At 31.8% G+C, this 23,699-nt stretch overlaps 1 pseudogene; it reads right to left on the bottom strand.

Moving 5' to 3' along the window:
• LOC143389226 (ephrin type-A receptor 6-like) overlaps nucleotides 1-23,495 on the bottom strand; it is a 160,474-nt pseudogene extending 136,979 nt beyond the window's left edge.
• Nucleotides 23,496-23,699: the final 204 nt, after the last annotated feature.

The following is a 23,699-nucleotide window of genomic DNA, read 5'->3' as shown; positions in this document are numbered from 1 at the left end:
CAGATTATGTTTATTCCCATCTGGACTTTGATATGCAAATAATTGTTCTAAAAGAATGTGCAATGAACTGACCACCATATCTTCTCCTAAAAGACTTCTCTAAAAGATGGAAAGAAAGGACAGAGACTGAACTCTGAGAGGGATAAGCTTTGCCATTTTACTCTCTAATACAATGTACTAGAATGTAAAACATATCCTCCATTAAAATACATTTTAAAAATCAACTTCAGGGTTTAAAGTATAAATGTTACAAAAATTCTGCGAACCTTACAGTTGATAGTCTACTCAGGGTGATATCTGATAGTATGCATAACAGAATTTTATAAAACTGTTCAAAAGAGAAAACAAGATTTCCCTATTTGAGGATTTGTATGTAAGTGAATACACATATACAATAAGTTTTTAAGAAACACTGTAAATTATTTTTAAGTCTAAAATTTTACTTCTAAAATTTACATAATATGAAATTGAAAAATATATTTTCCCTGACAATTGTTTTTTACTCTTATTAGCTTATATTATATCTAACATTTCACCACGTAAGTAGATACAGTAGTGATATCAGAATATGAAAAACAAATTATAAAAGACAAATTACAAAATGAAAGTAATATAAGAATGTAATGCCCAAAATCTAAATCAGGTTCTGGGAAATAAATTGTTAATTGAAAAAGTAGATATACAAGCATAACAAATTATAGTGTTGTCACCCATGTTGGCTCCTTCCTGTGATCCCAGCATTTTGGGAGTGAGGCAGGAAGGTCACAAGTTTGAGGCCAGCCTCATCAAATTTTGCAAGACCCTGTTTCAAAATAAAAAGTAAAAAAGGGGTAGGAATGTAACTCAGTGACAAATCTCTCCTGGGTTCAATCCCCACTACAAAAAAATAAAATGTGGAATTAGAACACTTAAAAAAATCAACATAGAAATTAAAAAAAAATAAAGTTGTGAAAGGTATGAAATAGTAACAATAATTTAATCTCACAATATTTAAAAGTATGAATCATTTTACTAGCAAAATTAAAATAAAAAGGGTAAAAAGTAGAAAATGTTTTCATAAAAAACACCCATTTTAGTTGAAATATGCACAACAATATATTGTGCTCTAACATAACAGCAATTTTAACAAACACCAAATTGAAGTTGATCATTTCTAGTAATCTACCAATTCACAAAGTCCAATACCTGGGAAGAGATAACTTAAATTGTTCATCAAGTTTTGCCAGATTCAGTATCCTCAGTCAACAGAGCAATAAGGAACAATGAATGGACTTTGGAATAATGTGAGTACAATCTGGTGAAAGATCTTTGAAGTTGTCTAAAATGTCTGCTATAGTTTGGATATTGATGGTCCAAAGGCCTGTGTGTTAAAGGCTGAGTTGCTAGCTGTGGCACTACTGGGAGGTGGTAGAACCTTCAAAAGGCAGGGACTAGTGGAAAGAAGTTGGGTCATCTGGTGTGTGTCCTTGAAGGGCTCACTGGGCCTTGTCCCTAGCTCTTTTTGCTTTCTGGCTGCTATTAGGTGAATTGCCTCCTCTAACATATACTACTGCCCATGTACTGTGGCACTACAAGTGCAAAGAAATGGCCAAAGGACCATGGATCAAACCTATAAACTATGAGTGAAAATAAATCTTTCCTCATAACAAATCCATTATCTCAGGTAAATTAACACAATGTTTCTTTTGACTTGTTAAATTAGATTTCTCTTCTGAAACATTGATGGGTAAATGGACCAACTTATTGCTGCTTAGTCATGACACTGTTTAAAATAGAGAGTTGGAAGTTCCCTTTATATCTATAAAGAAAATGAGCTCTGTGAGCACCCTGCCTTCCCACTGTATGCTGAAGCAAGGCTATGAACTACCCTTGGGCCAGAAAGATAGGAATAAGGCTGAGGGGCTTAAGCTGACCTGCTAACATTCGTTCAATCAGAAGCCATTGGGAAAAGGTACCCCAGCAGCAGTATTTGTTGGATTTTAATGAAGAACAGAAAGATGAAATATATGGAGCTGAATCTTGACCTGCTTCTCCAGTGATCCATGAAATGGGCACATCTTACATAATTCTCAGCAGAAAGCACATACACAAGAGAATTAGGCACTGGAAGGTCAGGCAAATTGAGGACATCTGAAGTGATCATCAACTTGAGAAGCAGAAATAACCAGCAAAAAGACAACTGCAGTCTCTCCGAGTCAGGTCAAGACATTTGACCATTCCTGTCACATTAGAGAGGGAGCTGGCATAGAGGAGGCAGAGAAAAGAGATATCTTCAAGACCACCCATATCCAAGTACTCATGAAATTACAAGAGCTGTTATCACAGATGGGAAATGTCAAAAAAGCTTTGAGTAAAATTTGAAATTGACATTTTCAAATGAATAAGTAATAGAATAAACTAATAATGCCATAGCTGAAAAGTTGTGGCATTGGTCCAAGAAGAAGACAAGAAAGATGCTATTGAGGAAAAAGGGAAATCTCATAAGAACATAGCTGGGGCAATTATTGGAAAAATTTAAAATGCTATCCTATTAAAATAACAACATGTCATAATTCCTTAATACATCAGTTACTGTACTTTCTATATTCAGGTTAACATTACTGTGTTCTGTCTTTCTGGATAATACCATGGAACAGAAAGCTCTGTTTTCTATTAAAGTCTGTGGCATACCCAGAAATGGTCATATCCATAAAGTAGCATATTGGACAACACATTCATTCAAAACATGTTTTTCTCATTGCTTCATATGTGTCAAGCCCAATTCTGAGATAATAATCTTAATAATAGGCAAACATAGTCAGACAGGTCCATGGTCCTGAAGAGCTACGTAATTCTGGGAACAGACCATAGTTGAGGAAGAACTGTACAAAGAGCTGTGTTGTAAATAAAGTAAATAATGAAATGTTATGGGGTAGGTGGATCAATCTGTTCCAATAAATGCATGGAAAGCTCTTCTGGTAGTGACAGATGGAGAGAAGAACAAGTCAAGACAAGCTAAATTTCTTGAGACACAGATTCTGAACTGGCACACATTTATAACTTATATTCCATTTCATTTTCTGAAATACATAGGGGAGGCCAAAATCAAGGACTCAGGGAAAAAAAAACTCCTGCCACTTCATGGAAAGGACTGCCAAGTTCAAAGGGAAACAATATAAACAACACAAAGAGGTTAATAACAGGGACCAAAAATTCAAATGAAGAATCCTGTATTCAAACATCACCTCTATATTCAGACATCACACCAGTATTCACACAACCCTTAGACAATCACACGGGAACAAAGAAGGTCATTTCACTAAGAGAAAGTGATCAGTTCATCAAGAGAATGTGACAATCCTAAACATTTATGAACCTAACAACAGACTTTTCATAATACTATTGGGCTAAACACCAATCAGTGCCTAGGAAAGCTTGCAGAGTGACAAGAAGGTCTCTGAAAGACTGTGGTGATGAGGGAGATGTAGAAGGGGAGATAGCTGGCCACTTGGCTTATCTCCAGTCCCTGGGAGAGGCACTGAAGAGAGAGTGACCTTAGTTGTAAAGTAAAGGAATATGCTCATACAACATCTGAAGAAAGCCACCTGCACAGTGTGTATGCAACCTATCAAATGAATACTCCCCCAGGTTGAAGGCAAGCATGGACCTCCATTAAATTCCAGCCCACCATCACCCAGGAGTGAGTAAGTAATGAAATGTCCAAGACCTTTTTGTTGATTCCAACCAAGTTCTTTGTTTGGAATTTGAAAACAGCATCCTTGAAGCATTTGTAGCCTTTGGGTTGAACGATTACATGAAGCAAAAACAGAAATTCCAGCAAAGAGAATAGACTACCCAAAACAAACAAAAAACAGAACAAAATCAATCAGCTACTACCAAAAAAGTGATTCATAAAAGAAAAAAAGATCAATTAAAGGGATTCATTAAAATTAAGACTTGGAAATTTCTTAAGACAGGAAATAGAATGAGGAAAAATAAATTTAACTCCTAATTTTGATGAAGGAGTATGTCAAGAACTCTGAAATAATAATCATTCATAGGTTTGTATAAATAAACTGAAAAAAAGTAATCAAAAATATTTAAAGGAACAACCCAATAAATAGAACTAAAAAAATTTAAAATGACCCTTTACCAAAAATGACAAATAAACTCATGAAAATATATTAGACACCTTTAATCATTGGGGTAATTAAAATTGATAACATAATGAGAAGCCACTATAACCTTTCAGAATATTTAAAATGAAAAAGACAAACCACTGAGGATATGGATCCAATGAAACTCTCCTATTCTACTGATGAAAATGTATAATGAACAATCACTAAAACAGTTTGGTATTTCCTTTAAAATGTAATTATACAAGGCTAGGGCTGTAGCTCAGTGGTAGCACACTTGCCCAGCATGTGTGAGGCCCTGGGTTCAATTCTTAGCACCACATATAAATAAATAAAATAAAGGTCTATCAACAACTTTAAAAAAGTATTTAAAATGTAATTATACATTATAACCTATATGTTCAATTCTTTACCTGAGAGAAATCAAAATATATGTCCAATTGAAGAACTACATACAAATATCCTTAACAACCTTATTTGTAACAATCCCAAATGGAAAACTACCAAAATTTCCATCAACAAATAAACTGGTATCGAATCAATGTTCTACACTCAAATAAATGGAAATTGATTACTGAAATAAACAAACACATGAAAAATTTAAAAATAACTATGCTGAATCAAAGCAGTCGGGAAAAATAGTATATAACCTTGTGATATAAGATTCTAGAAAATGTGAACCAATGTATAGACACTAATATATAAAGCCACAGAGACTGACCACAGGGAATAGCAGGAGAAAGAAATTATTTGGGAACAACAAATATGTTCATCATCTCGATTGTGAAAATGTGTTCAGAACTATAAACAAATGTTAGTGCTTATGAAATTACTACTTTAAAAGTATAGTTTAATTTATGTCATTATAATTTGCAGGGCTGTCATTAAAAAGCCTTAAATGTGTCTCAATTTTAACTAAATGTTCAGTACTTTAAAGAAAACAAATGTCTTATAATGTAAATAATTCTAGTAGAATTTTTGTAATCAGTTTAGTTCTTTTCTAAAATTGGGAAGTTCATATTAATTAGACAATTATCTCCTTGAGATGAAGAGTTTCTCTAAGAAAACTCAAGAAATTCTTGAACTGGGTATATAGCTCAGCACTCAAGGACTTAGCTCTCCTTTGTTCATTTCCCAGTACCAAAACAAACAAAATTACCTGGAGGTAAATTAGTTTTTATTCATTTAAAAAGTGGAGTGCCAAAAGAAAGCTCAAAAGGAAAATTCACTTCAATTGATAGAAATGAAATAGACTGGGAAGCTAATAACAATCTAAGAGGAATATTTTAAAGTATAGATTCTGTAGAAAATATTTATATTTAGAGAAAAGGCTTGGAATTCAATGTGAAAATTCAGATTTTTAAAAATTAAAACCATAAGTGCTGATTTAATATTGAAAGATATAGTACTTATTTGAAGTCATACTGAATTTTGCACAATTTGATTTCTATATAGATGACTATTTGACTATCCGAAGTATCAAATGTAAAAAGCCATATATAACGACAAAAGTGGGCAGAAATTATTAATGAGCCAGGTGCAAAAATTAAGACCCATCACTTCTAAGATATTCTATTAAAAATTAGAAAATACAGCTATAAGATTTTACAACATATGTTTAATTATTTCTAATTCATTACTATTATACTATCACTTCATTAATGACCTCACAGGATTTCCTGTCCAATCACTGTGTTTATTAAATGAACTATCACAGGCAAAAACATCCTAGAGCACCAACACCTGCAATAAGCTGGTTAGTACAATACACATTCTCAATGTTTACTTCATTCACCATTTGGGGAATTATCATTGTACTTGAACAAAGTTGTTAGTTTTTCTTCAGAGAGAATGAACAATGGAAGAAAGAACAACCTGCATATCTGTGAAAAGCTTTAAGTATGCCAAGGAAAGGTAATAACTCAAGCCATTCTGAAATAAAACCTAACAGTGTTGAATTTCCTTAAATGTCTTCCCTTATTTGAAAAGTTTCACTTCCCACAGATTTTCTATCAGTGATGTTTTCCTGTTGCTAATAAAAATTTAAAACTACTGCTTTCTGTGAGATGGGTGAACATGGTAAAGGTCTTAGGGATTGGGGGTCACATGTAACTCCCGAGAAGCTGGGCTTCCTGGACACAGGGCCATTCCCTCAAGCACCAACCTCACCAGTAGTGTTCTCTCCCGTCTGGAGCCCTTTCTATTCTACACCTAGTAACATATTTCTTTCAGTTATCACATATAAGCTCACAGGATTTCACACAGTTCATACTAATTAGTCATATATGAATATTTTTAATATTAAATTGGAAGTGGTGGCATTTTTTCTTTTTTGCCTTTATAATAGTTTTGTAATTTTAAAAGTATCTTTATTTTGGCATTTGAAAAATGAACTAGATAGGTCCCAATGACTTTCTTAATTTAGAAGTGGAATTCCCAGTAATGCAAGCACTCCTGGATCCTTATATATTTGTTGGAAAAGATACAAATGTATATAATGTTTCTAAAGAAAAGTACCACTGTTGTTTTGTGGCCGTACTCAGAGAAAGAGTCAGGAAAATCATTTCAGGTTGCTGCCTTAGTACTGATTTTTTCAATGCAGTATACATTTCCTTTGTTTTCTTTTAGTGAAGTTGTCAACTAATAAGACTTTCTTCTGATACCTTTGATGTATAATGCTAATTTCTTTTTTACATGAGCATTTGCTCCTAATTTTAATTAATAACTTCTTATGAAAAGGGAGTGAAAATGTTGACAAACATAAGTCAATAATTTGGTAATTTTTTTTTATCTAATAACAAAATTTTTCTCAATAAACTTCAGTTTAATTATTTATCCTTGGAGAGTTCATGAGATCTACTAATGATATTGTATTAATTAGAATTAAATCTTTCATCTTGTTTATGAATATATATAAAAGGCAAATTCTGAAATGTTGACCATCTGGGAAAACAGTCAAGCTGCCACAAAAAAATTAAGATATTTTTCATGAAATACTACAATTCCATCGCCACTAGACAGTAAGTACAAAAACACATTCATTGCTATTACATTAAGGAGAATTCTCTCAAAGTAGTACCACATTCTCCTTTCAGAATTCTTACATATTTTGGTCATTAGCCCTTTGAAGTAATATTCATTTAAAAAGACATTCAAAATGTTGAACTCTCTTTAGCATTTCATTGTTGGTATGATAATAATTAAATTATAAGCAGATCATTTAGTTGTGTTTAGCATCTGTTTCAAAAATCATACTGCCTTCCAATGGAAGCCAGATATCCATCATTAACATACACACACACACACACACACACACACACACACACACACACACACCAAAAAAAAAAAAAAGAAAGAATAAAACCCTCAATGGAAGGAGGGATAAATCAAATAATCTACTCCATATCTATTAAGATTTTGCATATGTATCCTAGGATATGTGGAATATTGGAAGAAAAGAAGAAAGAAAGGAAGGAGTTCTGTTTGAAGAACAAAGATTCAAATGGCAAATACCATAAGGTACACTTACACTTATGGTATTTGCCATTTGAATCTTTGTTCTTCAAATACCATAAGGTACACTTACACTTAGGAAGGAGATAATAATGTCCACAGTGAAATACTGAAAATTATTTTAAGATTAACTGTCAAATTAGTTTTCAAATCCTTATTTATGATGAATTATTTGAATATCTGTATGTATATAATTTAATCATATATTTTATAATATATACATATAATATACATACATATTATATATTATATGTATAAATATATTCCTATAATAAAAGTAACTGCAAATTATTCAAGTAGTATTGAATAGAATGGCATGTGTGTATTATTTTACAGGGACTATGTTAATTAGTAGTTTCCAGAGTATGATAAATATGCAATACATTTTTGCTACTTCTACGTCATACCTTAATAAACACGCTTTTTTACATTGCTGAAAGTTCAATATTATCTGAAGGTAGAAATAAAACCTGAAAACCTACTGAAAATCGAGTCTTTGGTTCACATAAATCCATTTTCTAGTAATTTTTAAGTAAAAGACAACCTAAATTTTAGTTATCATTTGCTTCTCTACATCCTTTATTACAAGGAATATAAGTTACTTACCAATTTTTAAGAAATGCATTTTTAGTGTTTAGCTTGGACAATAGTTAATATTTTGCTGAATGAAACAACAGCTAGTACTAAGGAGAATTTTCTGAAGTACTCTCTTAAGTCAGTAACACTGTACCAACAACCCCGAAAGAAAAAATTTGTGCGTGTGCACACACACACACACACACACATTTTAGATTTATTTTATGAATATGTTCTTTTCTCTCAGATTCTCTTAATAGAATTTATCTTAAAAGATCAATATCTAATCCTTTATTAATTACTTTTGAAATTTTATTCCTTAAGCACAGATGCTTTAATAAAATTAATGAATAAAAAGACAGCTAACACCGAGGACAATATTTCCACTAGAGGTTTTATGCTATGTTTAATTGTTAAAAAAATAAAAAAGTTACACATTAATACCTTCCTAAAACTAACACATTTGACCACCTCATTTGTATTTCCAGATACATAGCAAGAATCTGTAAGCGTATCTGTAAAGAAGCAGATAGCAAATATTTTATACTATGTAGGCCATAGAGTTTCCCACACAACTACTGAATTCTGCTATTTATTTTCAAAGCCTGGAAAGATAACATGCAAACAAATGGACGTGGGTGTTTCCAAAAAACCTTCACTTACAAAAATAGGCTGTGATTGGCAAGCAGGCTCTCAAAAGTTTCCTCTGATTGATCATAATCCATAGTAAATACCTAGGTGATTGCTTCCTAATAATACAAACAAATAAAGGATTAAATTTATGCCAACATTGTTTTATTATATTAGTAATGTTTCTTTTTGATTCTTTTAAGTTAATGTTTTGTCAGAGTTGTAAATGTCTATGAAAGCCTCAATTTGTATCCTACAAATCACTATGTTGCCTCAGAGCTGTTTTACTGCAATGCTAAATCCTCTGTGGTATTTCTCTGCCTCTTAATAGATCCCTGAACTGCACTGGATACTAATATCCTACATTCTAAAGAAAGCTGCTTTAAACTATGAAGGCATCACCTCTGGGGCCCTACTAAGAGGTGGCAGTACTATCCCCACATCCAAATCACTATTGCTCCCCCAACCCAATCTTAATCTCTGTAAGTAGGATTCACTGAATTAATTAGCACATCTAGTCTCTCTCCATTAATCAATGATCTCTATTTTACCATAGTTTAATTACTTCATATAATTTAACCTATTTTCCCTTTCTACTTGGAACTATGAATATAGATTTCTCTTGAGGTGTTGATATTATACATTTCAAGTTTCCCTTGAATACATTTTAATTCAATTACTGAATTATTGTTCAGATATTTTTCCCTTTTTATTTTTCAACATTCTTCTACATTTCATTCCATTTTTATTTTGAATAAAATTTGGAGTCATTTCTGCTGATTTAGAAGCGGCAAAACAGTAACAATTGAATGTGATTTGTTCATAACTCTCAATTAACATTTGTATCTTCCAAATATCTAAATTTCTCATCCAAGAACTCAATAACCTAATTATTTTACTCTTTTTTACATCACTAATAAAAATTTTGTGATTCACTGCATTAGTTTGAATATGTTCATCCAGATTTTCTATAAAGAATATATATAATTTAACATTAAAGCAATATTTCATCAAGACCAAGTTATTCTATGAATCAAATATGGGTCAATTAAGAGAATACATTAATATATGACATATTCATGAATAGGTAAGTAGGGAAATTTAATGGTCATCTAAATAAAAAAAAAAGGAACTTATGATCAAATATGAAAACTCTCAATAATTTGCCTCAGTAGTGTGTGTTATTTGCTATTTATTTTAAAGGATAATTTTGAAAATTGCATAATTAAATATAGAATTTCATATGCATGGCAAATTGGTTCACATTAACAATCTATAATTACATGGAATACACCCACATTCAATTAGACTTTAAAAAGAGTAGGCTCTTGGTCATAATGCAATTATTAAATTAATTGAGAATAAGCTCTTACATAATCCATTTATTGCAATTTCAAAGTTTAACAAATTAACTAATCTTTTTATACTTAATTGAATTAAAATTATTAGTCAACATTGATACAAAGAACATAGGCTTCTTTGGTTCATTTGGATACAAAATAGCCAATCCTGTATAGCAGCTTACTTCAGAGGAATATTAGAAGTAAGACAAAGAAATGAAGGGATATTAATCATTTTAAGAAAATGACCAAAAGTACTATGATTCTATTATAGAATTCTGTCCAAGACAATGGGTAATTATCTCTGTCCAACACAAAAGATTTACATCTTTCAAGAGATCTTCATGATTTTTACTGTAGTTATTTTTAATATTATCAAATAATGGGAATTAATCATGCTTTTTCCTTGTCAACTGCTGAAGATGAAACAGATTTTATGCTCCCAAAGTTGCCATCTGTTGTTGCTATTCCATCCTTCTTTATGTGGTGATAGTCTTTGTAGAACAACAAGAAACTGGAAATCTCCATTCCTCTAAACTTATCACTGCACCATGATTTTTCATGCTTTTAAAACTGAGATTACCTTTTCTAGTTATAGACTAACATTTGTAGTAATTCCATATTTATTGAGACTCATTCTCAAAACAGATGGTTTCTACTAAATTCAGATTGAAAATAGTAATCAGTTATCAAAATTTATTTTTCACACAAAATCATGATGGAAAACTATAAATAATAGTAAAAACTTTCCTTGTAAAGTACTACAACCAAAATAGAAGAAAAATCGAGTACAAAAATTTCTTCTTTAAAAGGCCACAGGCATAACTGAGAACACAAGAAATTTCTTAAAATTGTATTATGTCACTGTCTCAAAGAACTCTAAAATAAGAATCTCTCCCCATCACCATAATATATACTCTTATTTTATATACAATACATATTTATATATTTTATATGACATATATATATATATATATATATATATATATATATACACACACACACACACATATATTTACCTTCAGAATACTGTTCCAGAAAATAGTAGTAATTGTAGCTATAACCAAAATTAAAATGCTCTTTTTGCATAAAAGATACAATTTATCTTAAATAAACATTTAAAGTGTATTTACATCATATACCCTATTCTTAAACCCTGAACCACCTATCTCTTTTTCTCTATCAATTTTTACATTGGTTTTTATATACTCTATTACTGGAAACTTAAACTCTGTAGTCCTTCTAAGTATACTTCTATACAGCTTAGATGTGAGAATATCCTAAAATAACTTATTCAATGTTCATATAGAATATATGCAATCAATCATACCACTGTAGTTTCAATGCTAGCTCTGAATATAGAGAAAAAACATATAACTTCAAATCAGCTCCTATATTTTATAAGTATCATATTTTTTTAGTTAAGTATGTGGGATTAGGCCCCAATTTCCTTAATAAGACTTCTTTGGCTCAAAAATTAAAAACAAGAATCAATAAATGAGATGGACTCACGAGAAAAAGTTTCTTCTCAACAAAAAAAAAAAAAAAATCTGTGGGGTGAATAGAGAACCTACATATTGGGAGCAAATATTTACCCCTCTCACATAAGACAGAGCACTAATCTCTAGGGTATATCAAGAACTCAAAAAACTAAACATAATAATAATAATAATAATTATTATTATTATTATTATTATAATAACTGAATGAATGGGTCAAGAACCTGAACAGACACTTACAAGAAGATGATATACAATCAGTCAACAAATATATGAAAAAAATGTTCATCATCACTAGAGAAATGCAAATCAAATCAAAACCACTCTTAAGATTTCATTTCACTCCAGTCAGAATGGCAGCTATTATGATGACAAACAACAATAAGTGTTGGCGAGAATTTGGGGTGGGGGAAAGGTACACTCATACACTGCAGGTGGGAGCAAATTGGTGCAGTCAACATGGAAAGCAGTATGGAGACTTCTTGGAAAATTGAGAATGGAGCCAACATTTGACCGAGCTATCCCTCTCCTTGATCTGTACCCAAAGGACTTAAAAACAGCATACTACAGGGACACAACCACATTAATGTTTATAGCAGCACAATTCACAATAGCTAAACTGTGGAACCAACCTAGATGCCCTTCAGTGGATGAATGGATAAAAAAAAACGTGGCATATATACACAATGGAATATAACTCAGCAATAAAAGAGAATAAAATTATGGCATTTGCAGGTAAATGGATGGAGTTAGAGAAAATAAATCTAAGTGAATTAGCCAATCCCCCCAAAAACAAATGCTGAATGGTTTCTCTGATAAAAAGAGGCTGATTCATAGTGGGGTAGGGAGAGGGAGCATAGGAGGAATAGACAAACTCTAGATAGGAAAGAGGGTGAGAGGGTATGGGAGGAGGTATGGGGTTAGAAATGATGGTGGATGTGATGGACATTATTATCCAAAGTACATGTATGAATACATGAATTGGTGTAAATATACTTTGTTTACAACCAGAGATATGTGTAATAAGAATGGTAATGTATCCCACTGTCATATATAAATAAAAAAATTTAAAAAACTTTTTATATTAAATAAAATATTAAGAGAAAAAAGAACGTATAACTTCAAATCATCCCCTAAGTTTTATAATTATCATAATTTTATTAGTTATACAGGAATACATTATTAATTTTATTAGTATGATGATTATCATTTACTCTTTAATATGCACATATTTATTAAGTACAATATTTTACAATTATATTATACTGCATTTTTATAAAATTAGGACAGTTTTCTTTGATAAAGGTTTGACATTAAACCTTCAATGCACAACAAAATATATTAGTGAGCAAATTACTCCAACTGTTCCCTGGTGCTATTTGTGGGTTGTACATGGAAATAATCACACTTTCTTCAAAAGACTTGAATCCTACTTATTGCTATGAAAAAGAGGTTAAATTTATAAAAATGACTTTTAATGTTTAATTAGGAATGTATATTCAGTTCAGTTTGTGTTTTCATGGAACATTTATACATGTGTTAACTGCTTGTTGGATGATCAAAAAAGATAATTCTCTATTACCTGCACTGGATGGAGCTTAATATTGCTACTTGCACTCAGAACCTTTACCTTGTTAATTATATAACTTTTACAAGTGTGCTATCATGACTTTGTCAAGCTTATATAACACATGTATGCCAAGACTTTTAAGAAACAGTTGTGTCTTCTATGAGGTTAGTTTTACATTCATTGGAAGGCCATAGATGATAATGGAGATGAAAAATGTATGCTTTGGAAACCAGGCACACCTGGAATTCTTATGTGAATGAAAAACAAACTTCTGTATATTAAGATTCTAGGATTTAGAATTTGATTTTGTTACCTGAGCTCTTAAGTAGTACCCTAACTCAAGTATTAAAAATACATATGGCTATGCCCTTCAACTGACATGTAAAAAAAACTTGAACTATGACATTAAGCTCAGTAACCAGGGGGCTAGCGATATAGTAAACTTAAGAGGAGGCTAAATAAATGCAAACCTCTATTATGTAATAATAATATTTTTGGAAAAATCTTGAGCTGGAAAGCAGGCTAAGAGTATGGGGTGTGTGTGTGTGTGTGTGTGTGTTTGTGTGTGTGTGTGTGTGTGTGTGGGTGTGTAGAATGTTACTTGATATATGTTTAAGAAGATACTTTCAGGAAGAGAGGGTCCCAGGCAATAATTAGCTATGCTGCTAGTGGAAAGAAGAGCAAAAACAAAAACAGAAAAGGAAAACTGGAAAGAATTGAACATGAGTTGATTCAGGATGATAAAGGATGATTTTTTTTTCAATATCAAACAGAAAAAAATAAGAAAAATAGTGTTTAAGATGACCCGAAATTAGCTGCATTAAGTTAAAGAAGGAGTTTGAGTAAAGCAGCAAATGGGTAAGTTAATAAATGGAGCACATCTAACAGCTATGGACTTGGTATGTGGATTCTGGCAAATAGAATTGACAAATATATCAAAAGGATGCCATGAATTTTAAGAAATCTTACTGCCAACAAATCATGAGTCTAGACTAAAAGAGGCTACAGAGTAAAACAATTCGTGCACTCCAGAAATGGATGAGCATTACGATAAAAGCTGCTCGCCCTTCAATATATCAGAAATGGTCATGATGATTAAAAAAAAAAAAAAAAGCTCACAAAGTGGAGCCAGGAGACACTGAGGACAATGCATAATAGTGTACCACTGAATCAGCATTCAGAACCTCATAGTGCCTGCCCCATAGGGTCCATCATTGCTAAGGTGCAGTCACATCTGTGTGTTCCCCTTTTCCTCATTTGACTTATTTTTAATTCTACACATTTATGAGGTACAGTTTAATTGTTTAATACATGTATATATTATAAAATAATAAAATTAGGAAAATTAATATTTCCATCTCTATTAACATTTTTTTAAAAAATTTAACATAATTTGGACATACTTGTGTAGCAAAATGTGATTATTTCAATACATTTAATATGTACTGATCAAATCAATGTAATCAAGATTTCCATCTCCTTATCATTACTTTGTGTTTGAAGATATTGAGATCCACTCTAGTAGTTACACATAAAATATGTAAGTTTACTATGAATTGCAGACACCCCACTGTGCTGTAGAACACTAGAACTTCTTTCTAATTGTGTTTAGGTGCCTGTTACCAAAGTTTGCTTTATTCTTCTTCCCCCCATTTTTCCCTACTTCTAGTAATCACTATTATATATTCCAAGTGATTTTGTTTTTAAATATCCATATAGGTGAGAGAACATTGTGTGTTTACCTTCCTGTGTCTCATTTAGTCACTTAACATAACCTCCAGCATTATTCCCCTTTCTTCCTGGGAATATTCTATATTTTTTACACTATCGTATATTTTATGTTAGTAATAGATGGCTTGTCATTTATTTGTGCATCCCCAGATGACAAGAAGACATATTTAAACCGGATAGATAAAACACTGCATTATCAGACATATGAAGATGAGTGTGTCCATTTTGTAAGAGAGGAGGCAGACTGTTTCAAAGATGAACAATTTTATAGAAAAATTTAGACTTTCTCATCCATGTTTGGAAACTATTGTTGAAAAGTGATTACTGAGCAGGGACATCATTTAAGAATATCCTACTCCCTATTTACAGCCAGGTTTGGTCATGTATTAATTCTTACTGTTGGTTTGTTATAGAAAGAAATCTGTGTCTCTTCAAATACGAATTGATTAAAAGGAACGTGTGTTTCCTACAGTCTCTGAGATGGACACAGACCACTTCCAAGCTCTCAGGGATAGCTGCTTTAAGAAATGCAAGAAGTCTGGTCCCCAAGTCACTGCATGAAGGGGAACTACCCACCTGTCAACCAGGATACTAATATAAATTCTTTGGTAAATTTCTTATGCCTCTTAAGTTTTTTCTGTATTTAAGGACTGGGCTGATGCAACTAATAAATCAACAAAGGAAAAGGAAAAAAAAAAAGTAAAGAAAACAGAATGTGAAATTCCCAGACAAATTAGCCTATGTTAGAAATCCAAAGGACATTATAGACAAAAATGCTTAGAAATATGGTCAATATCCTCAATAAAAATGAGGAGATTAATTTTGACTCAAAATCTATTTCAATATGATTTGAAAATCTATCAGAAATAATATAAATCCATAAAAGAGAGAAATGAATTACAAAACAGAGTATGCAGAGCAGAAACAATAAGAGAATCAAAAAAATTAAAACCAATGAAGGTAAAAATGCCTCAATAGATACAATAAACTCTTTTCTAGGTGCTGTCAAAAGTGAAAATTCATGAAAATTGGTACTGGGATTGAAATATTCAAAATAGAATTTCAAAGAGGATAGAGTGAAAGTGTTCAAAAAATCTTAATAAGAATTCTAGAAAAAACAGAAGAAAGCAATACCCCTCACACACACACACAAAAAAAAAACCCACAATAAGCAGGAGGAAAAGTAAACATACATCTTGATACATCATCCTGAAAATGAAGAACAGCAAATACAGATCCTACAGAAGATCTCAGGAGTAATAACTGTCAGGACAGCAGCACATCATTAAGCAGCACATTGTCATAGAAAAGGAGTACTTTTTTCAGAGTACTCAAGAAAAAACAATTCTAACCTAGTATTCTATGACCAAATAAGCAATCACTGAGCAGGGAAGGAAAACAAAGGGCTTTTTGTGCGTGTGTTTTAGGAGGTGCAGATTGGATCCAGGGCCTAACAGGTGCTCCACCTCTGAGCAACACACACAGCCCTAAAGATATTTTTAGATATCCATTAAAGAACATATCCACTCATAGAATCCTGCCAAAAGAACTACCAAAGAATATACTTCAGTGAAAAGAAAAGGAGACATTCAGAAAGGTGATGACTTTAAAAATTGTTAGTATGTCTTTGTGTAACTAAGTATTGACTCCACACAGCTAATAATGTGTGTGTGTGTGTGTGTGTGTGTGTGTTTGTGTGTTTTAAAGATAAAATAAAATTCTAGGCAATATTCACAAGGAAAGTCACAATTCCAGTGTGTTGCAAGGTAGTTCATGCTTGGAAAAAGAACAGATATTAGATCAATTTATCCCTTTCCAGAAATATATGTGCTCAAAATATTTTAAAATTTAAGCATAACCCCTATAAAACATAATTTATAGTTTTCAAGCCAGAAAAACAATATAGGGAGTAAAATTAATGTTAAATATTATTTAAATAAGTTCATAAATATTTTCATTTCAAGACAGTTTATATTTTGACCTATTTTTAAAATTGTGATAAAGAACAAAGAATAATGTAATTATTCCCCTTTACTGTGTCTCACTTAGCAATAATTCCTTCTATTTTTAGATTCCTTTAAACTTCTTGATTTCATATTCTTCTCAAGTCAGACGAAAGCCTGGAATTGCTTCATGACAAATCATCTTTGTTTGGAATCGAAGGTCATATTGCAAGAGTTTATATTTACTATGTGAAAGCCTTTCAAAAACGAAAATACTATTTGGGCCAGGAAGTCTGCCCTTTTTTTTCTGATCCCAATCTCACCTTCCAGCTTTTCATCATATCCTCAAACCCCCTTATTTAATGCTAGCAAATCCTGGCCTCTCAAATGTCTTTATGCTTTCTGCTTCCACAGTCATCTTTGATACCATGATTAGACAGAAGATCATAAACTCAGAGTATAAATGTTTCTGAACTGCAGCAGAGGACTGTGCCATGAAGCCTTTATAACAACACTCTTCAGAAGATCAAATCAATAGCTAAGTCACTAAAGGCCTTGTATATCCCATTCACCTCTATGCACAATAATGCAATGGTCTGAGAAATGCCACCATCCTTTCCTCCTGAATTGTAAAGCAGCACTAGAAAGAAAATAAACAAATAAAACCATGTTCTTGAAAAAAGCAAAGGTTTTGAAAAATTCTCAATGTCTTAGAACTATAATTTCCATAGCTAAATATTATTTAATCATATCATGTTATACTTAAAGAAAGTATCCTTGTAGTATGTATGTATGCCCAACAGATATAAAACTCTAAACTTAAACTGACATTTCTTATTTAAAAAAATTTTTTTTAGGTGATGCAGATAATTGTCAATTTTTATTTAACTCAAAGTAGAAATGCTACAACCTTAATGAGATTATCTTAAATTAATGTTCCAGAGGAGATTATTAGGGATTCATGTCACTTTAGGACTCTGACAAGTGAACAAAAATTGCATTCAACTTTGCATGTCATATCCAGTCATTTCTTATATAGTCTTAAAATAATCTTAGATATGTAAAGTGAAAGACTATTTGATGTAAATTAGCATTTCCAATGCTAGTCCAATCAACTTCATTTTTAATTCAAATCCTTAACAAGAATTGACATTAAGTAAAATAAATAAATTACAAATTATATGTCTAATATCAATATGCCCAGTATGACAGTTTCACTTAGGAACTTATGAAAGAGAATTAAAATAGTTATCAAAAATAAATTGATTTGTAAGCCAAAATTATAATAATGCTTGTTAGGTACAATACAGTAACCTATATCCCTGCATTTTTTTTAAAATTTATCATATTTGCCATAATAAAGTTTCTATTTAAACTTGATTGATACTACAAGGATAAGAATACTTCTCATTTTGTGCTTCTAGAATTTGGATCTAGATGTGCCTTAATATTGGAGAAAGGCATCACTAATTCAAACATTCAGTGATATAATTCTTTAGGATACAATACAATAATTAATTACATAAACATGGTACTTATATATCATTCAGTAGATACAGATAATATAGATATATATGAATTTATTCAACTTTAAACCACCTTATTGTGTCTACTGCATAGAGCTCTCAAATTAATTCAAGCAAATTATGAAAGTATACAAAGCTTCACTGTAAATTTTTTTATTTGTGATCTTTATCTGCAAAGTTCCACATAAATCTGTATTTTTTCCATTATTCTTGGTAGCCTAAATTTCAGAATGGATGTGTCAATTCTGTCCTAACAATAAGTATATTGGACTACAGAAAATAAACAACAGCTTGAAAGGGGTCTTAAATAATGTGTAACAGACCTCCATTATTTTGGGCTTGGCAGACAGGAAATATTAATACAAAGTAAGAGCACCACTGATTGGAAGAGAGAGGAAGAAAGGGAGGGAGGAAGGAAAGGGAGAATAGAGGAAAAAAGAAAGGAAAAACTCACAACAGCCCATAGGAGAAACATCTGAGCTTCAATTCTCAGTCTAGGGTTGGTCACTACTGTAGGCCCCAGAAAAGGAAGCTCCGCTTTTAGTAATTTAGTGCCCAGTCATAAAATGACAGATGACATTACTTTCTAAGGCCTTCCAGATCTATAATACTGAAACCCTCCTTGAAAGGAGCTTTCTTGTTTCATAGATGAGGATAAACAGTGCAGGGAGCAGCTCCACCAGAAGCTAAACCTTTACTCAGGAGAGTCCACGCTCAGTGCCACAGAAACATTCCCATCAACCAGTTTCCTACCCTTTATTACACAGGCAAGGTTGAAATACACCTCTTTTATCTGATAGCCAGGTTTAACATGCAAATAAACAATTAGTAAAAACTGTTAACATAGAGAAGAGAGCTGTTAACTCATTGAAAAGCCAGACATAGGACATTTCTGCTACACTTCGGAGGATCAATAAAATGCCATTGCAGAAAAAGGAAGAAAAGGGCAATGAGCAGCTAAATAAAATTTGAAAAAAAGGGACAGGAAAAGCACAGAAAAGTTTCAAAAATAATAAAAATAGAATAGCACACAGAATTATCCAAGGCTAGGAAAAGAACAGAACAGGGCCCAATTGTGAAGTCACTTGAATACTATTGGGAATAATCACTTTTAATATACATACCAATAAAGAAAAATACTAGAATAATTATCTGAAATAAAACACTCTAAAAGAGTATAATTAGGATGTAGACAGTAAGCAACCTTAGAACTTCAAAGATCCTAGATATAGAAATATAAGTGTATGAAGCCATTCTTAGACATCCAGCTCTGATAAATCTTCAAATAACTTTAGTTGTATTTAAGACCAAATAAGAACCACCCCGTGAACCTAGTCCAGATATCCTGACTACAGAATTGTAAGCAAATAATTTGTACAGAACATAGGATGGTGTCACAAAAAAAGTTTAAAAATGGGTCTCTATGTTAATCTCCAGGATATATAAAAAAATTCAACACCAGAAAATAAATAACCTAATCAATAAATGTGCTAAGGAACTGAACAGATATTTCACAGAAGAAATACAATAGATCAACAACTATTTGAAAAAAAGTTTAACATCTCCAGGAATTAGAGAAATGCATATCAAAACTAAGATTTCATCTCACTCAAGTCAGAATGGCAATTATCAAGAACATGAGCAACAATAAATGTTGGCTAGGATGTGGGGGAAAAGGTAAACTCATACATTGCTCATGGGACTGCAAATAGTTGCAACCATATAGAAAGCAGAAAGAGATTCCTCAGAAAACTTGAAATGGAACCTCCATTTGACTCAATTATCCCACTCCTTGGTTTATACCCAAAAGACTTAAAATCAGCATACTATACTGATGCAGCCACATCCATGTTTTTAGCAGCTCAATTCACAATAGCTAAACTATGGAACCAACCTATATGACGTTCAACAGATGAATGGATAAAGAAAATATGGTATATATACACAATAGAATATTACAAAGCCTTAAGAATGAAATTATGGCATTTGTTGGTAAATGGATGGAGCTGGAGAATATCATGCTAAGTGAAGTAAGCCAATCCCAAAATACCAAAGGCCAAATGTTTTCTCTGATATGTAGATGCTAATTCACAATAAGGGGAATGGTGTGGTTAGGGCAAAATAGAGGTACTTTGGATTATGTAGAGAGGGAGTGAAGGGAGGAGGCAGGGTATAGATGTAGTAAGTATAGTAGAATGAATAAGACATCATTACTATATGTACATATATTATTACATGACCGACATGATTCTACAACATGTACAACCAGAAGAATGAGAAATTACACTCCATTTATGCATTCTAATGTCATGAGTAAGTAATTAGAACAAATAAAAAAATTAGTCTCTGCATCCACTCAAATTCCCTTTTCTTTGCTAACAGCATGTCCTTATATTTAATTAAAACCATATGTGGTTATTTTCAGTCTTACAAAATAACAAATAGATACAAAAACTTATTTCAAACTTTGTAAGCCATGGACGTAAAATTCAAGTTCAATCCTTATAGTTTCTGGCATATAGTACAAGAAGATGATGAACATTTATACTATCCCAACTTCCTCATATTTCTGTAACCAGGTAAATAAGAATAAAGATAACAAGACATAAAAATAGACATGCAGAAGCACTGGACAATCTGAGTATGTTTATCATTTGTCCAAAATCACCTTTGCCAGACAATAAAGAAATATTAGGGCATATACAAAGAATAAAATTTTACACAACAAGCATGTCAAGTAAAAAGATATCTAGTCATCATGGTTGGTTACTTTAATCATGTGGTCTATGCCATAAAAATACAAATATAGTAAAAGCTAATCACATAAATCCTTGGATTATTGAACAATTTTTAAAATATTTTTAAAATTTGATTATTTTTAATCAATCAAAGCCTGTAACTTCTATGTACTTTAAAATGTGGCAAAACAGTATGGTTCCTTAGGTATATTTTATTCCAAGTTCTAATTGCCCTCCCATTCACTGAATAATTTTTCATATGTATAAAATATTTATTGTATTAAAAATATAGTAAAAAGTGTAAAGTATTTTATAAATCTATCCAGGATCATTTATGATTTATTTTTTCTCCATTATAAATCTTTGTTTTAGGTGAGTAAAAATTTTAGGTTCAATCTATATCGATAAATCTGAATGAAATATATTTGAGTGATTAAATAGTGGAAGAAGACTAGTTCATGCTTTATAAAATACACACTACTGACTTTTCATGCCAATATTAATGTTCTCCAACTATAAAACATGAGGATCACTGGAGCCTCTAGCAAACTTTTCAAGAATCAAGAACCCAAACATTTTATGAGTAGATAAATCCTTTGAAAGTTCATATATATTACCCATGACCCTTATATAAAAACAAGTATTTTTTTCCTTATTTATTTTCTCTGAATTTTTTAATGACTGTGAATATAGCATCAACCAAGATGTCAAAAAATTTAATATGGCACTGCCGGCAAACATCTGTATATAATTTATCTCTGAGAAGGAAATAACTCTAGTATGCTACAGTTTACCAAGAAAATAACTTTTTTTCTATATATGTGTTTTGTTTTTGAGTACTAAATACAAACATAATTGAATAGATGATCTTTATCAAGGGTATATAAAATCTTTATATAGATTCATTAAATTAATAAACCCTCATAAGATATTTCATATAAAAAAGGAAAAATGTCTCTCTTTTAAAATTACAGGTCTTTCATTATCTAACCCTGTGTAATGCTATACTTAACTAGCATTATGCAGTATTAATATATCCTAATACTTGGAACTTATACAAATACTGCTATTTTAATAAATAATTAATGTGTCATGTGGCTGGAAAGTGTACTTAATAATAACAAGGGATAAATTAATTTCTGAAAAGGTCAATACTCAACCTTCAACCTTCAAACACATAACACCTGTATAAACTAGCTTATTTTTTTTAAATAAAACACATGAATTACCCGTTTAAGTACACTTAAATACTATTCTTTTATTATAATTCAACATGAAAAATGCAATCATTTTTTAATGGTGTTTCAACATGACAGTGTCTCTAAACCACCAACACCGGGACATCAGGCAAATCCTATTTTGAATCCCCATTGGTTTTTATTACTGTGGTTTATTTTAGTATTCTTTATAAAAGTAGGTGAAAACCACAATACATAGTGTTTAACTCCTTTATCAAAATAAAAATAATATGTTTTCCCAGGAAGAAAAAACAGATTATACATTTTTCAAATAGATAATAGGAGTCGGTTTTTTTCTGTAATTAGCTATTAGGAGCAGTATCAAAATGTTTACTATTTTCAAATTATTGTAGAACATGTTTACTTTTAAAAAATAATTAAATGCAAAATAAATTATTTAAATGTTCCTTCCCATGGCAAGAACCCTCAATTTCTTCATATCCTGTACTGCAGATACACCTTCCAAGAGGAACCAGTCAATCTCCATCTGCTCCACAATATAGTTTAGGAGTATCACGCTCTTCAGCACTCTTCACACAAGAGCCCCGTACTTCGACCAAAGAGGAAGAGTCGACTCTTGGGATGGTATCAGGAAATATGGCCAAGTTTCGAACAGTGAAGGGACACTTTTTGTAGAAAACACGAACAGAGACCAGGGCAATGCATGCCCCAATGTCTTGAAATGACAGATAAAATCCCTTTCTTTCTATAGGCCCCACTTCACGAATTTCGGTGTTGAGTTTGAGGATGCGATCACCTAAATCCATCTGGGTAAAACTCTCATCAGCAGCAATTGTGCCAATCTTTATATACTGGCTTGGCTTGAATTTAATTGCATGGGACTCATCTGATTCCATATAATACAGATTAAAGGTTTCTTTGCAAGTCCCCAAGACCTAAGGGATGCTGTTACAATCCCTTAGTGTGAACTTCATTTCCACATAAATTTTCTGAGCTGCATCACGTAAGATCCAGTTTGTTCGAAGCCAGTTGTTTTGGTTTGACTCCATTACATTGCATACCTGGTAAGTATGAATAGGCCTATTGTGTTCATCCATTTCAGTGATGGCATCCCACTGTGAAAAGAAAAAAAATTAAGTAATTATAAAATGATAATGGTGAAACGGAAACTTCCAAAAGTTTTAACAAAAAGTGAATTGAAAGGATACAAATGAAGCTGTTCAAAGCAATAATGCAACAGCATTTTAATCATGAGCCTCTGGTTGAAAGGATGGTTTCTGCAATTGACCATCCCTGTATGAATCTTGCCTTCTTACATA

This window comes from Callospermophilus lateralis, unplaced genomic scaffold, assembly GCF_048772815.1.
Source record: "Callospermophilus lateralis isolate mCalLat2 unplaced genomic scaffold, mCalLat2.hap1 Scaffold_609, whole genome shotgun sequence".
Classification (NCBI taxonomy): domain Eukaryota; kingdom Metazoa; phylum Chordata; class Mammalia; order Rodentia; family Sciuridae; genus Callospermophilus; species Callospermophilus lateralis.
Note: the sequence above shows the minus strand (reverse complement) of the source record. Positions and strands in the feature narration are given on the sequence as shown.